This window comes from Drosophila sulfurigaster, chromosome 2R (assembly GCF_023558435.1).
Source record: "Drosophila sulfurigaster albostrigata strain 15112-1811.04 chromosome 2R, ASM2355843v2, whole genome shotgun sequence".
In the NCBI taxonomy this organism is placed as follows: Eukaryota; Metazoa; Arthropoda; class Insecta; order Diptera; family Drosophilidae; genus Drosophila; species Drosophila sulfurigaster.
Genome location: NC_084882.1, coordinates 10,848,592 through 10,870,870, shown reverse-complemented (window position 1 = coordinate 10,870,870; position 22,279 = coordinate 10,848,592). Strand labels below are relative to the sequence as shown.

At 36.3% G+C, this 22,279-nt stretch overlaps 1 long non-coding RNA gene across 2 annotated transcripts; it reads left to right on the top strand.

The window, feature by feature from the left end:
• Positions 1 to 11,683: 11,683 nt before the first annotated feature.
• Positions 11,684 to 12,213, top strand: LOC133837914 (uncharacterized). 2 transcript variants are annotated; one of them, XR_009893884.1, is made up of 3 exons: positions 11,684 to 11,784; positions 11,836 to 12,125; positions 12,186 to 12,208. It is a non-coding gene; the product is annotated as an uncharacterized LOC133837914 (long non-coding RNA). The 2 variants fall into 2 exon arrangements; XR_009893883.1 differs by having other exon boundaries at positions 11,685 to 11,784; positions 11,836 to 12,117; positions 12,186 to 12,213.
• Positions 12,214 to 22,279: the final 10,066 nt, after the last annotated feature.

Sequence of the window (22,279 nt, the reverse complement as noted above, 5' to 3'; positions counted from 1 at the left end):
CCTAAATGATTATTAAATTCAGCTGAGCACTCTTCAAATTTTCGCTGGCTCAACAACATTTTTGATAAATGCTGCTCGCTCGCATCGAGTGGGCAAAAATAAATCGAGCGAATTTACCCAGACGACTTGAGATTGATTGTGCGGTTGCTGCGGTCGGCGGCAAGGATTTAAGCGTCAAATGAGCGACTTAATTACGAGTATACAACATGAAATGAGAACGTCTCCCTTCCGCTAGTCATTGGGTTTTTTGCTCTGCTTGCGTGCGTCCTTGAAGTGGAACTGAAGATGATAATAAACGTAATGATAATCTTGTTACTAACTGAGTGTGTCTGTGTGTGTGTGTGTGTGTGAGTGGATGTATGAGTGAGGAGTTTACGAGTATTCGTTCTATTCAAATGAATGTCAGGAGCAGACATATCTCACGCCTCCTCGACGCAAATGCCAATGACACTGGCTATGTGAATGCTTCAGCCACACTCGTTCACGCAACTGTCAGTTAACTAAGCGCAGTTCACAAAACACATACAGCAACATTAAGTGCACTTGTCATGTGTCGGCCTCTGGCTGAAGTTGCTGCGAATGTTGTAGTAGCGGATTTATACGCAGCTCTCATCCAGACAGCTGACGAATTGAGCTATGCTTATTTCCACGATGCTCTCTGGCTAAATTATGAGGGCCCTTGTCAAGTGTTGGTTAGGCAATATGCGAGTCAATAACAAAATTTCGATGAACACACACTCACACGAAAGTGCCTAACAATTGTGCTGTGTTTGCTGTATTCAAATTATCAATAAATACAACTAGATTAAATTGCAGTAATGAAAGCGAAAACCTAGAGACAAAACTAGCAATTTATTTTGTTTATCCTTTAAATAACTTGCTAAACAGCAATTTTATTTAAAATGAATAAATTGCGAGTCAATACCAAATCTTTAATAAGCACACTCATAATTGCAAGAACTTAGCAATTGTGATTTGTTGTAATAATCATTAAAAGTAGAGAATAATGATTTAATTTTAAGCAAGTAAGAATAAAAGAAAGACATTTTCAATAAAACAATATTCTTTCAATATATCAAAAATATACCTCAACATAATAAAATATATCAAATTCTAAATTTGGTATATCTTTATAGAACTGCATTCTAAATATACTATAAAGAAAAATTTTAAATAAAATAAGGACAAGATAATCTCAGCCCTAACTTGTTTATTCAAAATATCAATAATTAAATCTACAGCAAATTGTCCTTAGGAAAACATAGAAAGATATACAAATTTTAAATAAGAAATATATATGTACAAGATAACCTTCGCTCTAAGCGCTTGCTTATCCATTAAATGGCTTAATATAAAATAAATTGGCCTCGTTGAGTTGAGCCAATTCTAGTGTGATCGAAAGTGTCATTAGTGATAACATTTTTGCACTTAAGCACTTGATGGCCCTGCTGGCATCTTAATTGTATCTTCAACTCCATAATAAATAGCAACACATGAATTTTCCGCAATTGTGAGATACGACTTATCAGCCATTTGCCATTTCGAGGGGCTTCTCCATTCACCTTGTGACATTGCAAGGCAACAGCAGCGGCTGGAAGTGAAAATGTTTAGGGTTATCTGCAGTGTCATCATTAACCGCAATCAGCGCGTATTTGGCTGTAAAATGACAAACAATGTATTGTACAATTCTTTATGCGGCAGGTGCTTAGCTGAGGGAATAAGCGAGGTATGGCAACCAAACTTTTATTTAATCTGTTGATCTGTTCATGCGAGCGAAAAGCTGTGGTGGGTTGCAGAGTGGCAACCAAGCTGATTCTCATGTAGCTTTTTCCCCACTTCGCACTCAACTTTTTCCTCAGAAATTTTAAGACAGCTTAGAGATTTTTCCACACAACATTGCGAAAGAAAGGGAAAAAGAGATAAGTACCACAAAAAAGGGATGAAAAACATGGTGAAACGAAATTACACTATACGAAAACATTATATAAAACATAAATTTAATGCTGTTCAAGTAAATTTGAAGATTTAGTTAGATGTCAAATAGAGTTTTCTTTGTTGGCAACTAAAATTAAAATGTTTTGTGTCGACCCTGCTTGTGTTTTGTTAGAGTATTCCATAAACAAAAGAGACGTGTGACTTGGTTGTAAGTTCTTGTATGGTTACGGGTTTCCAAGTGCGCCAAAGGCTTTTTCGTTTTGCGTTTTTCGGGTGCGTTTTCCACAGTCTCTCATCTTCGCTTACCTTCGTCGCCTTTCCAGGCGCATTAAGCTTGAAAAGTTGGCCTGTCGAGCTGGAGACTGCCGCTGGGGCGTCAACGGCCAAAAAGTTTTTGGGCTTGTTGCGAAAAATACATGCGGCGTGTTAAAATCTTATCAACAACTGCAGGAGCCTCGACTCGGTAGTTGTCTGTGGATGTGTGTGTATATGTGTGTGTGTGTGTGTATGCTAAGGGAAATTAAAAGCAAAATGCGTTAATCATGAGTGGAGTTGAGTTTCCCTACACAGAGAACAGAGAAAAGAGAACACAGAGCACAACACAATTTAATTTGCGTTAAACGAGCGCACGCCGCTGATTAAAGCAGCTGAGAAGATTTTGCTGCCCCTTCTCCCTCCCCTTCTAAGGATACCACGCCTAATTTTATGCAGCAACAAAAACTTTTACACGCGTCGTCGCCTCATGTGTGTCAAAAGGTAACTTTTGGGCCAAAGTTGTTCCATTGCCGCTTTGCGCCAGACTCGTTGCGAATGCCATCGCATACACAACACACAAAGGCCAAAGGGAGAGTCAAGGATATGTGCCTAATCCAGGATGACAGCCGCACGTATCCAGGCAACGGCAACATGCCAAAGATAAGCAAACTGCAACTTTTCCCTCCGCTGCTGTTGGCAACAACACACATCGCAAATGTGAGCGTTTCGACTTGAGCTCAAGTTGTAATGAATTACCGAAGACGGATTGGCAGAATAAAGGCACATTTTATTACTTACTGAATACTCTAACTGCCATTCAAGGCTGTATCCGCAAAACTATTCACAAATACTCGTAAAACTAGCAAGTGTAATGTGACATTGCCCCAAATTTTTGTTGACATTCAAGTTGGAGACGAGATGAATCTTTGGATCGATGACGGTTAAGTTTGAGTCCAATCTGATGACTAATTATATTGTTGCTTCTAATATATTTAAGAAGATTTACCAAGTGTGAAATTGGCTTTTTATAAACTTGGATGGTATAATTTCTTACAAACTATTAATTTTAATCATGTTTAAAATGAGAATTATTTCTTAGTCAATTTTATTTCATTATATTGTATATTTTTTAAATAAAAACAGTTCAGTCCAATGTCTAATGTTTAATTAAATAATATTGGCTTTGAACAGATCTAAAATGTTTTTCTAACTTTAACTTTTCATCAATTTAGCAAACTCATACATAAATTCTACATATAAGAGTTCAATATTATTTTACTGTAAAATTGACGTTCGATAAAATTCCCATAGAATTTCTTACCCTATCTGTTCAATGTGAACAATTGATTTTTAAAATATTATATTTAGACCCCACTATACAACTATTATTTCTACTATTAACTGCGTTCTACAAATAAATCCTTTAAGCTATCTCTTTTCCTATTTCTTTTTTTCTTCTATTTTTATAGTTTTACATATTCTAAAGAGAAAACTAAATTTGAAAGTTTCGTATTTTTAGTAAATGAACTTATGTAACCCCTGGATTAAAAATTCTAAATCAAATTTCTGGTTTATGGGCCGTCAAAATGCATTAGTCGCCATGGAGATGGGAAATGGAAAATGCGATGATAGCCGGGACATGAACCGGCGCAGTGTGAAAACTCACGTTAGCTTGACTTGTTTGCACTGCACTGCAGAAATGTAAAGTAAGCGCATTTTGAATGCAACATCCGGTGCCAAAGGGAGTTTATTTGTTTAATTTGGTGACAGTTACTAACCCGCATCCTCCACCCCTATTCTCCTCCCCTTTCAGGCACACACAATGTCGACCACAAATTTGTGCGCTGTGTTTGTGCGGTATTTTGTTATTGCCTTCATACAAAATGATGGCTGCTGCTGTTGATGAGTTTTCGGGCTGCCAACTCCCCAAGTCCATAGAGAAGTGTGTGTACTACAATTGCAACCACACACAAACACACACACACACACACAATGAGAAAGTGAGAGAGATACTCGCAGGCAAACACTTGACTTCACTCTGCACTCCACTTCAGTCTGTACTTGACAAACTAAGCACACATATTATTTACACTTTTAAACGCGCAACGTTGCGTCACGTTGTGCTTAGTTGAGTTACGTTGAGTTGCGTTGCGTTCAGTTTGTGCCTCACTCACACACACACACACACACACACACACACACACTCGCACACATTTTATGAATTCATTTCCGTTCATTTACGCCTGATGTGACGGCGACAGCAGTTAACAGAGGCTGTAATTAAGTTAAACTGCCTGGCGAGCGCAGCGCGTTCAACCGTATTCATTCAAAGGGGTTTGGCCTTTTATGCCACAAGCTCCTAGCTCATAGCTTCTAGGGCCCCCAGCATCCCCCCCCCTTCGCGAGACTTTCACCCGACCCCATCACAGAAATGCGGCATTCTTGTTGTTTGCCATGAGTCAAGTGTATGGCTGTATAATTAGTGCATAGGAGCTCTAATACTCGCATCCCTGGGGCTAAATGCAGCTTCCTAGCAAACGCCTTTCTTATGACCGCTCTCTGACTGCTGCCTGTAATTTGGCTACGGAAAAATCTTTGCAAAACAAACACTCATAATTGCAGTTCAACTATTGTCAAGGTCTACACTTAAGGCCGAAATACGTTAAGGAAAATTTGTAGAGTAGATGAAATCTAAACTCTAAATTATATTTGGTAAAATACAGACTAAAACTGTATTTGGCAAAGTATTTTTATATAACAGACATATGTTTAACTATTATGATGATCTACACTTAAAGCCGAAATACATAAAGTAAAATTTGTAGAGTAGATGAAATCTAAACTCTAAATTGTACTTGCTAAAATACACAGTGTATTTGTCAAGGTATTTTTATTTAATATACATATCGAAATATTCTTGAAGTCTAATATTCCTCATAAATATGGTTTAAATGGTAATGTAATTTGTTGAAGTCAGAGTTTTTATTGATGCATTAAAACTATATAAAGTAATTGCTTTTAGTTGCCTATTGCGTCGTGCGCAGAAATCCACCTTCAAATAGGATTGTATCGAACTATCGATAAGTATTGACAGTGCACCCAGATTAACACTATCACAAATGCATATCCATCATATACATAGTTAGCTATATTGTGAAGAACATCAGTGACTCGACAATATGCAAAAGTAAAGTACATTTGCAATTAAGTTCAAATTTAAGAAATCATTTTATTCTTGAGAGTGAGAGTTCCTAAGTTTTGTCTTAATACCTAGACTACATTTTACAAAATAACAAATTAATAAAGTTAACAAAGTATCTTAACTGTATTGTAAACTAACTTGTAATTATATCATATACTAAAATAAATAAATATTTCATCATTCAGTCGATTCTTGATAAAAATTAAGCTCTTATGTCGATTGGTATCTAAATAATGTTGATAAATTCATATTCATTTGCTCACCTAGTTTTTTACACATCATCAGTCAGTTTATCTGAATTAACATCATGCGATTTTTAATCTACCTTTTACTTCTTTTTCTTCTTTTTATAAAATAAATATATTCCACTCATTCGTAACCAGTGCTTGTTTCTTTATTAATGCCTCAACCATTTGAATAAGATTTCTTATTCAAATTCATTAAATAAAGTCTTCATCTCACTAACTATTGTACACATGTGTATTTTACTTTTGACATTTTGTTTCACATTAAAATAATACTGTTTAATTACGCATAGATTTGGTGACCTTGATTTTGAGCTTAAATTTGTGACAGCCAAGTCTTTAAATTCATATTATCCAAATCTTTGTGAGACATCTTAACGCATCTCGAGCGAATTGGGAACGTTAATCCTGCAATTTTCTATTTACTTAAGCCTGAGATCAAAACTTAATTCGTTTTCAATTTTTAATTTTGTTTCTGTAAAAATGCTGGCACACCAAAGCCGTGGCATTAAGCTGCTGGAATATATTATATGTACCAAACACACACATAAAGCAACTTCCAATATATATTTATATATATTTACATATTTTATAAGCATGTAAAAGTATTTGTGAATGTTTGCTAGTGTCAAAAACAATGTGCAAGACTCGCGGCAATAAACCAAAAACAAGAGAAAAAAAGAACATCATCACAGTAATTCGATATGGTGTGATGGCACTTTTAATACCCTGCACAATGAGATTAATTCACGCTAAGATACTTTTCAAATTATACACTTTCGAATTGTCTAAATCGCTAAGGAATAAATATTAAAGTAGAAACAGCTGCAGGCTGTGTGCTGTGTGCTGGCAAAAATCAGGCCAAGAACGGGAAGAGGTATCTTGGTTACGGCTTTGTATAAGCCGCAAGAAAAAACGCGTCACACATGCGCCATTATTAAACCCATCCACCCAAGGCAGCCAAGACAGCTTGCGTGTGTGAATGTGTGTGTGCGTATCACGAGTGCTGAGGGACAAAGCGTGGAGCAGAATATTAATTAATTTCTTTAACGCGCGCTCTCAAGCACCACAACAATGAGTAGCACAATGCGATGCTGTGCTGTGTGATGTAGCAGCTCCTAGAATTATGCTATAAATATTTTACTTGCCATATTAATGCGATGCTGGCGACAAGCGTGAGATGGAGATGGAGATAGAGATGGCAATGACGGCGACGGCGACGGCGACGCCATCTTAATGAATTTCAATATGGCGTCAGTCAACAGTCTGTCTCTCTCTTCCCTACGCTTGCTCACTCTGTCGTCGTGAGTGTGTGTGAAACTGCTATGAAAATCCTTGAAATCCTTGCACTTGATGGCTGTTAATTAAAAGCCGCTTAGAAAACTTTTGTCTCGCCATTTCAAATGCCACGCAACTTTCAAGTGGCAGCGAATATCATCGTGTGCATTTTGGAATAGGAACCGTCGAGTAGCATCTGCAACATGTTCAAACTACTTGAAGTCTCCCCAAATTACGTGTCGTCCGACATCAGCAGATACTCAAACATGTCTTTTGTTTCTCCCTTCGCCTCCCTCCCACACTTGACTATTATGCGAATATTACGCCACAAGCGATGACTTTGCTTGTCTGCAAAAACCAAAAATTGCAAAGACGCCTAGTTAGAATTCCATGTTGTTCACATTTAAAATGCAAAGTTAACGCAATCCACGAAGCACAGCAAAAAGTTTTATCTGGCATTTCAATTGCTGCCTGGAGAGTTGCTCTAGAGAATATTCAGAAATGAGTCCAATGTACATATATCGAAACTCTTGACTGTTTGTTTTATTTATGCTACTTGTGAGTTTCTCTGAACATTCACCCCTTGGGATTGATTTGATTAGTTTCGAGTTTTTGTCATTTAACCACAAATCGGTTTTTGAATGCAAAGTTTGTTGTTTTCGTTTTTTTTATTGTCTTTAAATCGATTAATGATTAAATAATTGCAGATACTTGAAAACTCAAACAAAATATGGTATTTGATTTCATTAAAATAACAAACTCATTAGAAATTTTTCATTAGGTATATTCTTTCGATATAGATGCAATAAATCGTTATTTTAGTATTTTTTAATTTGTGTAATAGTCAGACTTTCATGAAAAATGGTTCGACCAACAACTAACCTATAAACGAAAACACCCAAAGCTAGATATAAACTTAATGGGAATTTCGTTGGATTATAGAATTTGCCATTTTTTGGACTAATGTTCCTAATTTTAAGAATTCGTTCGATCGTTAAGATCAATTATTTTAAGAACACAATCTTCTCAGTGTGTAAAAGCAATCTAACCAGAAAATATTCTTAAAGTTAAAAACTTTCTTTGTGGATACTTTAAATCCGATAGTTGATATTTGTAAGCTGTGTGCCGTGACTAACTTAAAACCAACTAAAAAGTTCGGCACTTAGAGTTGACTGTCCAATCATTTCAATTTTAGAACAATTACCCAACTGAAAATCGCACAAAAACTGTTCAAAAAAGTGAGAGCAAAAGAAAAACTATAAAAACCAGTGCTCAGCGTGACAATGGTTTTGGTGTTTTTCTTGGCAGTGGCCCCAACTAGCTAGGGGCTGCTTTTGGTGCTTGGTGCTCAGTGGTAAATGACATTACGTTCCATTATCGGCCAGACAGCGGTCAGTCGAAATGGAAACAAAGACGATGGCGGGGAATAAAAATGGGGGAAAAAACCAACTGTGCCTATTTTAAAGAGTTGAAACATGCAGCGTTGCATGCTTTGGCTGTCGGATTGCATTCAGGTTCTCTCCATGGTGCCAAATACACATAGCGAACCACAAAATCCATTCAAATACATTCGACGAGGCAGCCAGCCAGAGGCAACGCCTTTCATTCGCGAACATTTTCCAACCTTCTTCTCACCCGAAAGTCGCTTTTAAGGGTTACTTCCTGTCGCCTGGCGGCGACTGCAGAAAAAATAAAAAGAGGCTAACAAAACTATTAAAATGCCGACGACACCATATATTATTTATTTCGCTCGCCGTTTCTCCGTTAACATCCTTCACACACCCCGCACAAAATGTCGCTGGCTGTGTTTATAGTTTTATTTCGTTACATTTTGGTTTTTGCACTTTTCCATTTTTTTATTTTGCTGGGCGGCAATGTCTGCGGCCCATTGCGGAAATAGAAATCCTTTAACAGCGAATTGTGAAATAAATTTTTCACTCTACCAACAATTTCATGTTGTCCACGTCCAAGTCCAAAGCCCCATGGCACAGCAACCGCCTGCAGCTCAGCGATGCATGTGGCCCTAATGACGCGCAACGCCTGTTTTGGTCCTACGTCTGGTCTGTATATATCCACCTCCCCTTCCCCCTCCTCTCCGACTCCGACTAATCTCCCCGCCCTTGGCTGGATATTTTGTTTCACTTTAGTTGCAGCTGCAGTTGGCAAGCGACAAAGTAAATGAGCGTGTGGCTGCCCAGTTGGCCCGTGACCCATCGCAGTCCGCTCCAAATCCGAGTCCGAATCCGAATCCGAGTCTAAAGCTGGTCTATTTGCCCCCGCTGGAGGCAACAGTGACAACTTTATTTCAGTTTCGTTGTTGTCGTTCTTGTTGATTCTGTTGCGCTGCGCATTAAGTTGCCTTTGTATTTATTTGTTGCATTTCCGCACTGCCTGACTTAGTCATTAGCCCCAAGGCGTTAGGTATTTAAAATTCAGCTCAAACGATGTAAACGGAATTTAGTAGAGGGATTTGGTCTCTTGCAAATTCCGCTTTTAGAATTTGCCTAAACTAATCTCATTGCCTAAAAGTAATTTTGTAATGATGTTTTCCCAGCCAGCGTACTTTCAGAGCTCTACGAAAATTATTTTCGTGAAGAACAAAATAGTACAGATTAGAGTTCTAAAACGAACGAACAAAAATCAAATATGTATTCAGTAAAGTGCACAATCTGAATAAGTTTACGTTTACAGTTCGTATTCGTTCAGTTGCTAGCTTTTGTTCGCGATTCACTTTTCATCATTAGTTCCCTTATGTTAATTGATCTTCTGTGGTTGATTATCTATTTGAATTGATGTGGCAATACTTAATTTAAAGTCAAGTGCCCTACGAATGTTAAATAAAAATATATACATTTTTAAAGAACTGAAACTGAATATAATATTTTGCATCAAAATACAACAAACCGGGTCTAAAATTAGTGAACGATGGACAATGTGGGGAGCAAGATCGAGCGAACGAATTGAACGATCTAGTTCACTTGCAAAAAGAAACTTATGAACTGATTCAATGAAATGAACCATGTTTACACAGAACTAGTATAAACTTAATGTAATAAGTCTAAAAGTCAATCAAAACAAAACAAATATTAAATCATCTTAATATGTATTTATCTTTATAATTTAATATCACTTTGGCATGTCTCATTGACCGCTAATAATACTTAATTTGTCGCAACAAGCAGGAACAAACTATATCATGAAAAGCAATTTGAATTTCTCCCATTCCCATGCCTTTGCATCTTCAAAAATATTTCATTTAAATTTTTGTGCGACAAGCAGCAAGCAGCAAGTTGGAAATTAATAAAATGGACGAGAGTATTCGTCAAAAAGCAAAGAAGCAAGCAGATGACAATCACCTGGGGGAGCACAAGCGTTTTGCCTCTAACAACGAGGGCTTTGCTGACAGTCGCCTGGCACTTAATTTGGCAGATTTACATAAGAGAGTCTCCTCGTCTTCCTCCTCGACAGCGTCTCGTCCAGCTGCTGCAGGTGCAAGTTGAAGTCGATGTCATTATGTATTGTGTGGAAACTGTCAAGCCTGAGTCAAGAGACGGCAGGGGACGGACGACGGGATGCCCACAAAACTTTACAATGACGGTGACAAAGTTTTGCGTTTACCAAAAAATTAAAAAAAAAGGAAAAAATTGTTTGGCATATGTTTTGGGGGGGGCTCACTTTGCTTATATATAGTATACAATATTTTTTTTGTGTTTAATAAAAACAGAAAATGCGCTTAAGCTATTAAAAAAGTATTTAGGAAGTATTTTGAGCCCAGCCATCCTTGGGGGGCTGAAAGTTTGTCCAGGCACTGCAGGTGCGCGTCCTAAGCGAAGTTTGTCATCTACCTTTTGCCCCGCCTCACGCCACGGGTGAGAGAATAAAAGCCAGTCTCAAGATAAATTACAGGTCCGCATGATTAATGATTGTAAATAGGCCGACTTGGCAGACTTTTCCTCAACATCGCCATCGCCATCGCCATCTCCATCGACGCACTTGTGAACTTTGCTATGTAAAATTTTACGACATTTGCAAAACTTCCAATAAATATTTGAAATTACATAATTAGATTTAGAAAACGTCTGCATCAATTCGAGTACATTTCCGCATATGTATATTTCGATTCACTTGCCAAGTTCGATTTCAAAGTGTAGATTAATTTAATTGCTTTGACCAAATTTGTGTAAACATTTTTCAAGAGCTTTAAACATTTTTCAAGAGCTTATATAATTTAAAAATATAGATAAAGGCTTTAAAGTGTTGGTAATAAATTGCACAATTGATTATTCATTAATGTTTAAATGAAAGGGTGTTAATCTAATGTTAAAATAATTCATAAATGTAAACGCAATCCGACGTTAAATGTAATGTAGGGGTGAGCATTGTCACTTAATTTGCAATTTGAAATTTAATTGTATGGTGGTATCAATATTTGCGATGCGACTGTTGTGCAAGCTAACAGCTGCGCACGATAACATCTGCATTCGATAATAGATGCACTCGCCAACAGATGTTAGTATATAATATAGTAATCGAATATTTGAGGTGAGTTGGCAGGATAAGTTTTGTCATTGGCATTCGTATCATATTAAATCATATCGATACCACACTAAGATTACTCAAGCAATAACGATACCCACGCTTATACTAGGCTAGACCATGATACAATTATAGAAGCTAGATCTATCAAATTCAATGACAACTCGAAATGAAGTTTAAATAATATTGTAAAATAACTCAGATACCTTTGCAACAGAATCTTAGTAAGGTTATCTAGACGATTGTATAGTTAGTCTAGAGAGTCCAGAGCTCAGAGTCAGTTCAAATACAACTATTTTAACTAAAAATTTAAAATGCTCCTAAATTGTTCACGTATGTCGGTTGTGAAAATTTTTATAAATATTTTATTTTTTTTATTTATAGTTCTTCCCGGCCCAACGTCATCCAGTTGAATCGAATCCTAATGCGAATCCCAATTCGAATCGAATGATTAAAGATAATAGATGGATTACGTAGATGAGGTGATAAGATGATTAAGATGTTTCTGCTTAAATTTCCCTCAAATTCAGCATTTCCGCTATTATAGAGACTGCAAACGCTGTCGGCTCTCGCGGATCATTGAAAGGATGACAGGATAATGAGAGTCCAGAGCTCAGAGTCAGTTAAAATAAAACTATTTAACTAAAATGCTCCTCAATTTCTCAAGTATCTCGGTTGTGAACATTTTTGTAAATATTTTTTTGCAATATTTTATTTTTTTTTTTTATTTATAGTTCTTCCCGGACAAGCATCATCCAGTTGAATCGAACCCGAATCCGAATCGAATGCCCAAGATAATAGTCGCCCATAAGAAGAATGTACTGAAGATGTTGCGGCTGACAAAAATGACTATCAGCATCAATACAACCCATAAATCGGTTTCTCATAGTCGTAAAGGAATCTCATTGAGCCGTCGGAAAGGCGTTCCCTGGAAGAAATGGAAATAGAACCCAAGACTAAGAACCAAAACCAAAGCTCAAAAATCGCTATCGTTTCTCGTTGTCTGCAGACAACGAGAAACTGTCGAAATTAATCGTCTTGGTCTTGGTTCTACTTCGAAATATTGTTTCAGGGAACGCTTATCCGATGGGTCAATTAATTTCCTTTACGAAAAACTATTAAAAATATTAATAAATCATAATCACAATCATATATAATCTGAAAATTTCATTACGATCAGATAATAAAGTTGATCCCTGCTTTGACCACACGCGATTGTTGTTTTCTTACTTTTTTTTTGCATTTATATGATTTTTCATTAACCTAAATTGTTCAATTTTAAATTTAAATACTTGAGTAATGCCATTATAATGTAACATAAATTCAAACCAAAATTATTAGTAATAGGCAATTCTTATTTCAATTTGAGCTTTCTATTTAGTATTTTAAGTTACATTTAGTTGAAGCATAAGGCCCTCAAATGGGTATGTATATAAAATCATATTAAAGCTGTTATCGTCACGGGCCTATCGATATCGATGCAGTAAGAGAAAACAGCGTATAAAGAGTATGTGTTAGTACGGCATAGCCAAAAGTTCGTTTATAAATAATATATGACAGCTATAAGGTGTGAGATACATACCCATCCTATTAGGAAATACTATAGGCAAAAATTGCATACAATGAAGTTATGTATATTCATTAAGTTATTTTTGAAATCTTCAGAATTTGTCAACGGTAAATAATCATGAATTTAATATAAATTGTCAAGTAATGGGCACCTGATATTACTTATTGTTGCTTATTTTGGGTAAAGCATTGCTCCAGAAGCTGTTACAAGTCTGTTCCTATCTTATGTTAACTCTATCTACCTTTTATACTCAGGTAGAAGGAGGCATCTCCGACCCTATAAAGTATATATATTCTTGATCAGCGTCAACAGCCGAGACGATATAGCCATGTCCGTCTGTCTGTCTGTCCGTCTGTCCGTCTGTCCGTCTGTGTGTCTGTCCGTCCGTCCGTATGAACACCTAGATCTCAGAGACTATAAGAGATAGAACTATAATTTTTTTTCGACAGCATTTGTTATGTTTGCACGCAGATCAAGTTTATTTCAAATTTTTGCCACGCCCACTTCCGCCCCCGCAAATAAAAAATTGAATAACAAGCGAAATTTTAAAGCTAGAGTTGCGAATTTTGGTATATACTATAACTATTATAGTAGTCATGATTCCTGAAAATTTGGTTGCGATCAGATAAAAATTGTCGAAGTTATTAAAGAAATACTTTTGTATGGGCAAAAACGCCTACTTACTAGGAGTCTAATTTGCCTTGGCTGACAATCTGATATATTGTGCCGTCTATGGTATATTTTGAATGCGGTAACATATCGATATACCAAACATACCATTTGGTATATTTTCAGTATTTTTTCAGTATATTCAGCATATTTCGAGAAAAATACCGCAAAACATATTTCTTTTATTCAAAATGGGTAGCGGGTATCTCAGAGTCGAGTACACTCGACTGTAGCTTTCTTACTTGTTTTATTTGTGTGGCACGGTGGCTTACTAGGTGACAAAAGACCCACCCCACTTTTCCTGTGCTGAAGTCGACGATGTAGGCAGAGTACGCCTCCAGTTTGCTGCCCACTTAACGTGTTTGTCACAATAATATAAAGAAAACAAGATGGGTATACAAATAAAGATTTACGAGTAATTAAGTTCAACAAGTAAGAAAGTTACAGTCGAGTGTGCTCGACTGTGAGATATCCGCTACCCAAATTTAATAAAGCCAAAATATTGCGGTATCATTTTCAAAATATACCGAAAATACTAAAAAATACTAAAAATACATCGAATGATATGTTTGGTATATCGATATAGTACACCATTCAAAATATACCATAGACGGCACAATGTACCAGATTGTCGGCCAAAGCAACTCAGACCCCTAGTAAGTAGGCGTTTTTGCCCATACAAAAGTATTTCTTTAATAACTTCCACAATTTTTATCTGATCGCAACTTAATTTTCAGGAATCATAACTACTATAGTAATTATTGTATAAACCAAAATTCGTGAATCTAGCTTTAAAATTACGCTTGTCATTCGATTTTTTTTGATTTGCGGGGGCGGAAGTGGGCGTGGCAAAAATTTGAAACAAACTTGATCTGCATGCAAACATAACAAATGCTGTCGAAAAAAAATTATAGCTCTATCTCTTATAGTCTCTGAGATCTAGGTGTTCATACGGACGGACGGACAGACACACAGACGGACAGACGGACAGACGGACAGACAGACAGACGGACATGGCTATATCGTCTCGGCTGTTGACGCTGATCAAGAATATATATACTTTATAGGGTCGGAGATGCCTCCTTCTACCTGTTACATACATTTCCTGCCGGCACAAAGTTATAATACCCTTCTACCCTATGGGTAGCGGGTATAATTACTAATAATTAAAGTTGCATTGTAAAAAAACCGAATTACTGAGTTTGAAAATGGTATAAAACTTAAGCACAAAGCTAGTTAAATTTGCCGAAGGGAAACAAAGTTCAATGCTACACACACGCAATCGTAAATAAAATGTCACATATACACAAACAGACACATGGGCAAAATACAAATGTGTGTCGGTTACCAAATGGCTTTATTGCAATTGACACAAAAAATTCTAGAATGGAAACAACCGTGCGCAGGAAAGCAAACGAACAAACAAACAGACAAACACACACACACACACACAAACACACACACACACGGAGACACACACGAACAGATAGAAATTATAGGAAAGTTTGTAAAAAGGGAGGAAGGAGGAGAAATTCGCATATGTATGTATGTTAGAATACACAAAGAGAAAGCCGCGCCAACGTCAACCCGTTGCGCAAATGACAACAAAGGAATTTTTCAATATTGCAGTGCGTTGCGTATACGCGCCGTCGGCCAAAACAAATAAAATTACACCAAAACAATGAAAAAAAAGAAAGTCAACGTGTGAAGGGTGCGGCCAGAAGGGCGATTAAGGAACAGAACGTACAGCATAGAGAACGTTGGCTAAAATTTGGACCATGAATAAGTGTGTCGACGCCTTGCCGAACGTTATTTGTGCAATGTCTGCGAAGCGGAAACAAAGCGCCAGCGGAAGTAATTGATTTGCATGTATGCGTGCGAATATTTAACTGTATATGTTTCGTTTGTTTGCTAGCTATGCAAATGCTTACAATTCTACAAAAGCTTGCAGCAATACTATTAAATAAATAAGGATGCTTAGCGAGACAGAATGTATATTTTGAGAACTGAGTATGAATTGAAACGTTTATGTTCTTGTTACAAGCACCGAATAAATAAATAAATATATGAAATTTATTTAACGGCTATGATGTCGTTATATTAAATGGTTTTTATTGTCATTGAGTGTTAGTCCTATCCGCAAGGCTGCAAAGTGGTCAGGAGTTTACTCCCCAATCACAATGCCATCAACATATTTGTTGACAGCCAAGCTACAATAAGATCAATGCACTCTGATGTGGTCAAATCCAAGGTTGTACTGGAGAGCAGAAGAGCAATACAATCGCTGAACACAACTGCGGTTGTACACATCTCTTCGATCCAAAGTCATCGAAGATATTAAGATCCCAGACATCTTTCCCAAATGTTCCGATATTCTTGAGATCCCTTGACAGGGAAATTGAAGCACACTCTAAGCTTAGGTGGGACTACTAACTCATGCGATTCTGGCAGGCTGATGTGCTTCAATCATCATCCACGTATCCAAGTAAGTCATGCATCCATCAAGGAAACACTTCAGGCAAATTCTCGGTATTTTAACTGTTCACTGTTTTCAGTGATCAGGCAATGTAACGAGACTGGACTTAAGAAAACACTGAAGTATCTTCTCTGTGAAGCATTTCCTCTGTGAAGCATCTCTCCGGCGTTAACAGCCAAAAGACCTTAAATAACTATGTCTAAACGATCTTCGTGACGTTTCACGGCTAACCCTTAGAATGCTGGATGATGCATCCATACTGTGTAACTTCTGAGACAAACCCAACATATTCAGGTACAGCTACCGATCTCTTCTGATCTATGCTCCGGCAGTTGGTCCTACCAAACTACCTATGAACCTATTTAGAAATTTTTGGAAAATATCTTTGAATAGTTTTTAATATATGGGTAATTCCAGTGCACTGCAGTGAAAATAACATAAACTGAAACAATTTTAAAAATAAGTGAATGTTATTCTTAAAGCTCTAGATAAACACTATATTTAGAGCTAAGATTGATTTTAGGAACTTGATCTGTTTTCCGATAAAATATATAATTTCGTTCATTTTTTTTGGTTTTGCGTACGAATTTGGTTAATTTTTGCAATTATCACAACAGAAAACAAAACAGAAAGAAGATTCAAAAACCATTCTTAGCTCTAATTAAAGTACTTATCTAGAGCTATAAAAATAAACTTTTCTTATTTTCAAAATTGTTTCAGTTTATGTTATTTTCAATGTAAAGAGTCTCGCACGGAACGAATTCCGCCATGGAATTACCCATATACAAACTAATTTCTTATAATATTTGCTGCAATTAATATAAAACTCTTCACTTTACTTATGTAAATATAGTAGTTGTTGAAACAATATTCCATTTTATGCATAGAACTTAATTAGGCAAAAATTATTACAAATGTGGTTATTTGTAATTAAAAAAAACGTTGACCAACAACTGGAAAACAACAAGAACAGCAGCAGCTTCCAAACAATAAACAATTTTGCTGACCAAAAATTGTTGAAATTTATTAAGATACACGCACTCGAAATTTCATTTATCTGCTCTACACGAGTCGAAATTCAAAATTATGCAGCACGAAAATAGTTTGCAATTATCCCGCTAAAATTAAATAAGCGTTTTAATTTAATTAATTTGGACAACCAAAATTGCGCAATTGTTTTATGATATTTGTGCATAATGTGTTCGCAAAATTATTTCAAAATATGAATTTTGAGCAAGAAGAACGAAATTAAATTAGTGAAATGTATATTAGAGGTTTATAATGTTGCACAAAGAGTCACAGACATGGAACCCATTTTATTTACTAATTTTTCTTAGTAACATTTTATACTTGGTTGTTGAATTAGTTCGTTACTTTTGCGTATAGGAGATTTGATTTTGGATTTTATTTAAAAGGCTTGCACATATATTTTAGCAGAACACAAAGAGCAATAACCAATGAAAATGTTTTATTTATTTATTTTTTCTTTCTACAATTTATTATATTAGTTTTCATCCATCTCGTATGCGTAATTTTGGATTTAAATTCGTTTTTTCTTTTATGTAAACTGAGCATCCAAATATAAAGGCTTTTCTTTGGCACGTTTCATGTAATAAATATTCCTTTTGCTTTCAAATTTAGTAAAATTGAATTTAAATTGCACATAACAAGTCTGTAACATACACTTGTCAAAAAACTTTTGTGTCCATCACTTGCTAATCTGCTGAAAGTTTTCCCACAGTAGCTAAATAATTGACACTGAAATAAAATGTGTTTCAAACTAAAATATAGAGACGAAAATACATGTGAACACATTAGTATGCACATTCAAGTGATGGCTGTTATTTATGTGGAAGGCATTAACAACTTTACGACTAATCAAACGGCACCTGAAACGATCCACATCAATTTACAGCACAAAAATCAGACATGACTAGCCACTGGCCAAAGAGAGGAGGAGTGAGAGGGCGGCAACAATGATTGATATCACTTGTCAATATTCCATAAAATGTTGATTTGTTCATTTTATTGTTTACATGCATTACATGTAAGTCACACACATAGTCACACATACTCGCACACACTCTCACACCTTCGCACACACGTGTATGGGCCAGTTTTATTACTGCTCGAGTGTGGGGCGAGAGAAGGAGAATGGACGCAACAGGAAGCAAACGAGTCCTGTCCACAGCAGGCTTACATTATTTGCGCCTTCATCTTTGATTGTAAAATGTATGCAGACTGTTTGCCAGTTGCTGCTTTAGTTGTTGTTGTCGTTCATTGTGTTGTTTCTCTGTCGATGCTGTTATTTTTGTGCCGCATTCATCAATTTAACAGCAGGACAACAGGCAAACAGGCAGTAGGAGCCGCCAAAAACACACATACTCACACACTCACACTCGTCTACTTCAGATGCTATTTTGCCATTTTTTATCCGTTCCGTTAGTTACAAAGCAACACACACTCATATATACTTATTTCATTTGCCGCTTTCATTACAGATTTCTTTTCTCAGAATTCTGGCGCTACATCGAATGTTCTTTTGATTTACAATCACGCATAATTGGCAGTAAGACGTCTCGTTACTTTTCTTTTGCTTCGTCTCATATTTGCTTATTCATTAAATTGCAAATCCTTTTGAATTAAATTGCATGCTATTAAAAATTTAAAAAAAAAATGACTACTATAAAGAAATTGAAAATATATGAAACTTGAAACTTTGTAGCTTATAATATTTATATATATATATATATAAATATGTATGTAATAAGAATACTTCTAGTTGCATTTAATATATAATTTTAATTAATAAATAACATTTTAAATTTGAAAATACTTTTTTAAATTTTTAGATACAACAAAGTGTTTAGTTTCAATTTTTCTATGTATTAAGTAATATATAATTTTGAAAAATTTAATACCAATATGTAGAACTCTACTTTGTTTTAGAAATATAAAACGTATTTCCTAAATATTATTTTTAATTAATTTTTAATTGCATTTGAATACTTTATTTTATCAAATAAAATTAAAGTGCTAAGCAAATAAAACATTGCTGCAATTCTCCGCTTTTTTATGCAAAGCGAAGACTATGTATTATTTTTGGCAGCCAACAAACGGAAACTCTTGTAACTTTAGCGCATGTTTAAGAACGAATGAATATCCCGCTTCTGTTTGTGGCGAAACACATTTCGATGTGTAACAAACTGGCAGTCAACAAAGTTGCAACGCCCTCGATTCTTCTGGTTGGACTGATGTAAACGCAGAAAATGTAAAGTAAAACCTACACGCAACGAGAATATTTTATTTGCATTGCCGAGTAAAAAAGAAAAATTACGCATACGCCCTGGTGATGCAATAAGAAACAGCTGCCACGCATATCCCTTCTGTTTTCTCTTTCTCTCATCTCCCATCTCTGTCTCTGTCTCTGTCTCTGTCTGTCTGTGAGCTTACACATTTGTGTGCTAGCCACGTGTGTTTGCGTATAAATGAAAGTTGCCAAAGATAAATACAAATAGGAAAGTTTTACAGTTGAGAGCGAGGCATCAAATGTGCTGGCAATTATAGAAGATACGCGTTCGGGTTAGCTTAGGGTTGAGATTGCCTCAATCGGACAACAGCAGCAGATATGCAGGTTCCACTTTTTACGTGTCTCATGCATAAAGCAAATGCTAATTGAATTCCTCAATTCGACAATTTGAGAGTTCGACCAATACTCGAAAATTTGTGACCAGCTGCTGCAGCTGACCACAGCATCCATTCCATTGGAGCAGAGTAGAGCACAACATGGCCACAAAATATTAGATGCTGCTCTGCTACATATCAGCATGTAGGGTCCTGCTCCATTTGTTGAGCGTCCTATTGCCATTTATTCCGTTGGACGAGACTTGTCCTCTATCTATCTGTGTGTCTGTGTCTCCTCTTCACGTATGTCAACGCCAATTTCACTTTGGTCTGCATGGTCCTGCTATTGATGGGCCAGCATTTATACTTGTCGTTCAATGTCCTGCCGATATGTATCAAGTCCTTGTCGTTGTTGTTGTTGTTGTTGTTGTTGTTGTTATCGTTCCCCATGTACATGCACTTGATGATGGCTTTTCAATGTCTGCTTGGCATTAAATCTAACGCCGGCGTTAAGTTATTTGAGCGCTCTCTCGGCCAAAACACTGAGACAGCCTGTGATTTATAATTATTTGCCCAGGCGTCTTCTGTCTGCCTCTGTAAATTATTTGGCTTTTTTAAATGTATGTTTTCTGCTCCAGTAACTGAGCATATAAATATTTGAGAACGACTTTAATTCCCTCGCTCTTTATTTTCCCCTTTGTTTTTTATTGTTAAAGTTGCTTTGTTGCTTTGTTTATCTGCTTGTCTGTTTGCTCTGTTGGTGCCACCAAGCCGCTTATATGTGTAATCCCTGGTCAGCGGTTTATTCGGATTTACCAACTGCAATACACAGTCAATTGTTTTACCTTGCACTATCTTTTTTTCCTTCTTTTTTTTTTTTTGTAGTCGGTTTAGTTGGTCATCGTCATAGTATATAACAGTTGCCAGTTTCATTGACAGCTTCACTTTTCAGCCTTTTCTTTACTCTCATTTTGTGGCTATATTTCATGCCAGTTGCCTGTCAGCTTTCACTCGAAATCAAGCTGCATAACAGGCTCTAATTAACGAGGACCTTCAAAGGGAAACTTCTCATATTCCGAATCATAAATTAAACTGTCTATCATTTTCGCAAAACGAACTAAAACAAGTTTGCCCAAAAATGGAGTGCAAAGAGATGCACAAAATTGATTACTCCGCTTTATAGTTTTAAGCAGAATAATTAATGGAACTTGCTCCAATTCTGAGTGTAGTTTGTATGTTAAAAACAAAACCAAGAAAACTCTCAAAATTAAAGTCGTCATTTTTTCAGAATTTCTTTGTATACCCGCTATTCATGGGGTTAAGGGGGAATTATAACTTTGTGCCGGCAGGAAATATATTTAACAAGCAAAAGAAGACGTCTGCGACTCTATAAAATATATTTATACTATATATTCTTGATCAACGTCATCAGACGAGACTATATTGCTATGTCCGTCTGTCTATCTGACCCACCGTATTTTTCGAATGTAGTATTTGATCGATATACAAAACATGACTTTCGGTAGTTTTTTAGAATTTTTGCGGTATATATTTGGTATATTTTGAGAATATGCTATGATTGAAAATGGGAAGTGGGTATCTCACATTCAAGCACACCCGACAGTAGCTTTCCTACTTGTATCTTTTATTGGTACCGACATTAAATTAAATTTAGATGCAAAATTCAAAAATAGCATCATCAGTAGCATCATCATTGCCTCTAGTACCTTTTGCATATTTTAGTATATTAATTTGGTACATTTTAAGAAAAATGTCAAAAGGTTTTACTTTTATTTAAAATGGATAGCGGTTATCTCTTGTTTACGTGTTATTCATACTGCTAATTGTTTATATACATACATATATGTATTGTATTTTTCAATTATATTGTAATATACATTTACTTCAAACTCACAGCTATGTCAGGGATGCATTGATTTATATATTTATTTAGAATTTAATTTATTATGATTTATTACAGACCCTGACTCTGGGTGTAATCACTTCTGTCTGCCCATAATTTAGTTACAGAGACTGGTTATAAGTAAGTCTGGCACCTTGCCCTGAAGCAGCCGCTGTGTCTTTGATTAAAGCTCTGCTGCTGCTGCTGCTGTCTGGGTATGTGTTGAACTCTCTATTATGCTCAGTTCACACCCTCTGCCAACGTAACCGGGAGAAATGCGCTGCTTTGCTTTGTTCTAATGAAAAATGGCCTGCGACAACAATGTTGCTCAGCGGGTCATAAAACTTGTGCAGCTCCAACAGCAACAATAACAACGAGAAGAACAAGAAGAACAAGAAGAAGAAAAAGTAAAAGAACAACCCGCAAAATGCGGCACATTGCACTTGCTTATCTATGCGTCGTCTATTTTCTTAATTTCACCATCACGTTGCCTGCTTTTCGCTCACTGACCGAGGAACTCTATTTTTGCAAGCTCGACCATATAGTGGAAACAGAAGCCTCAGAGTCGTTACCATTACTCTTCCTC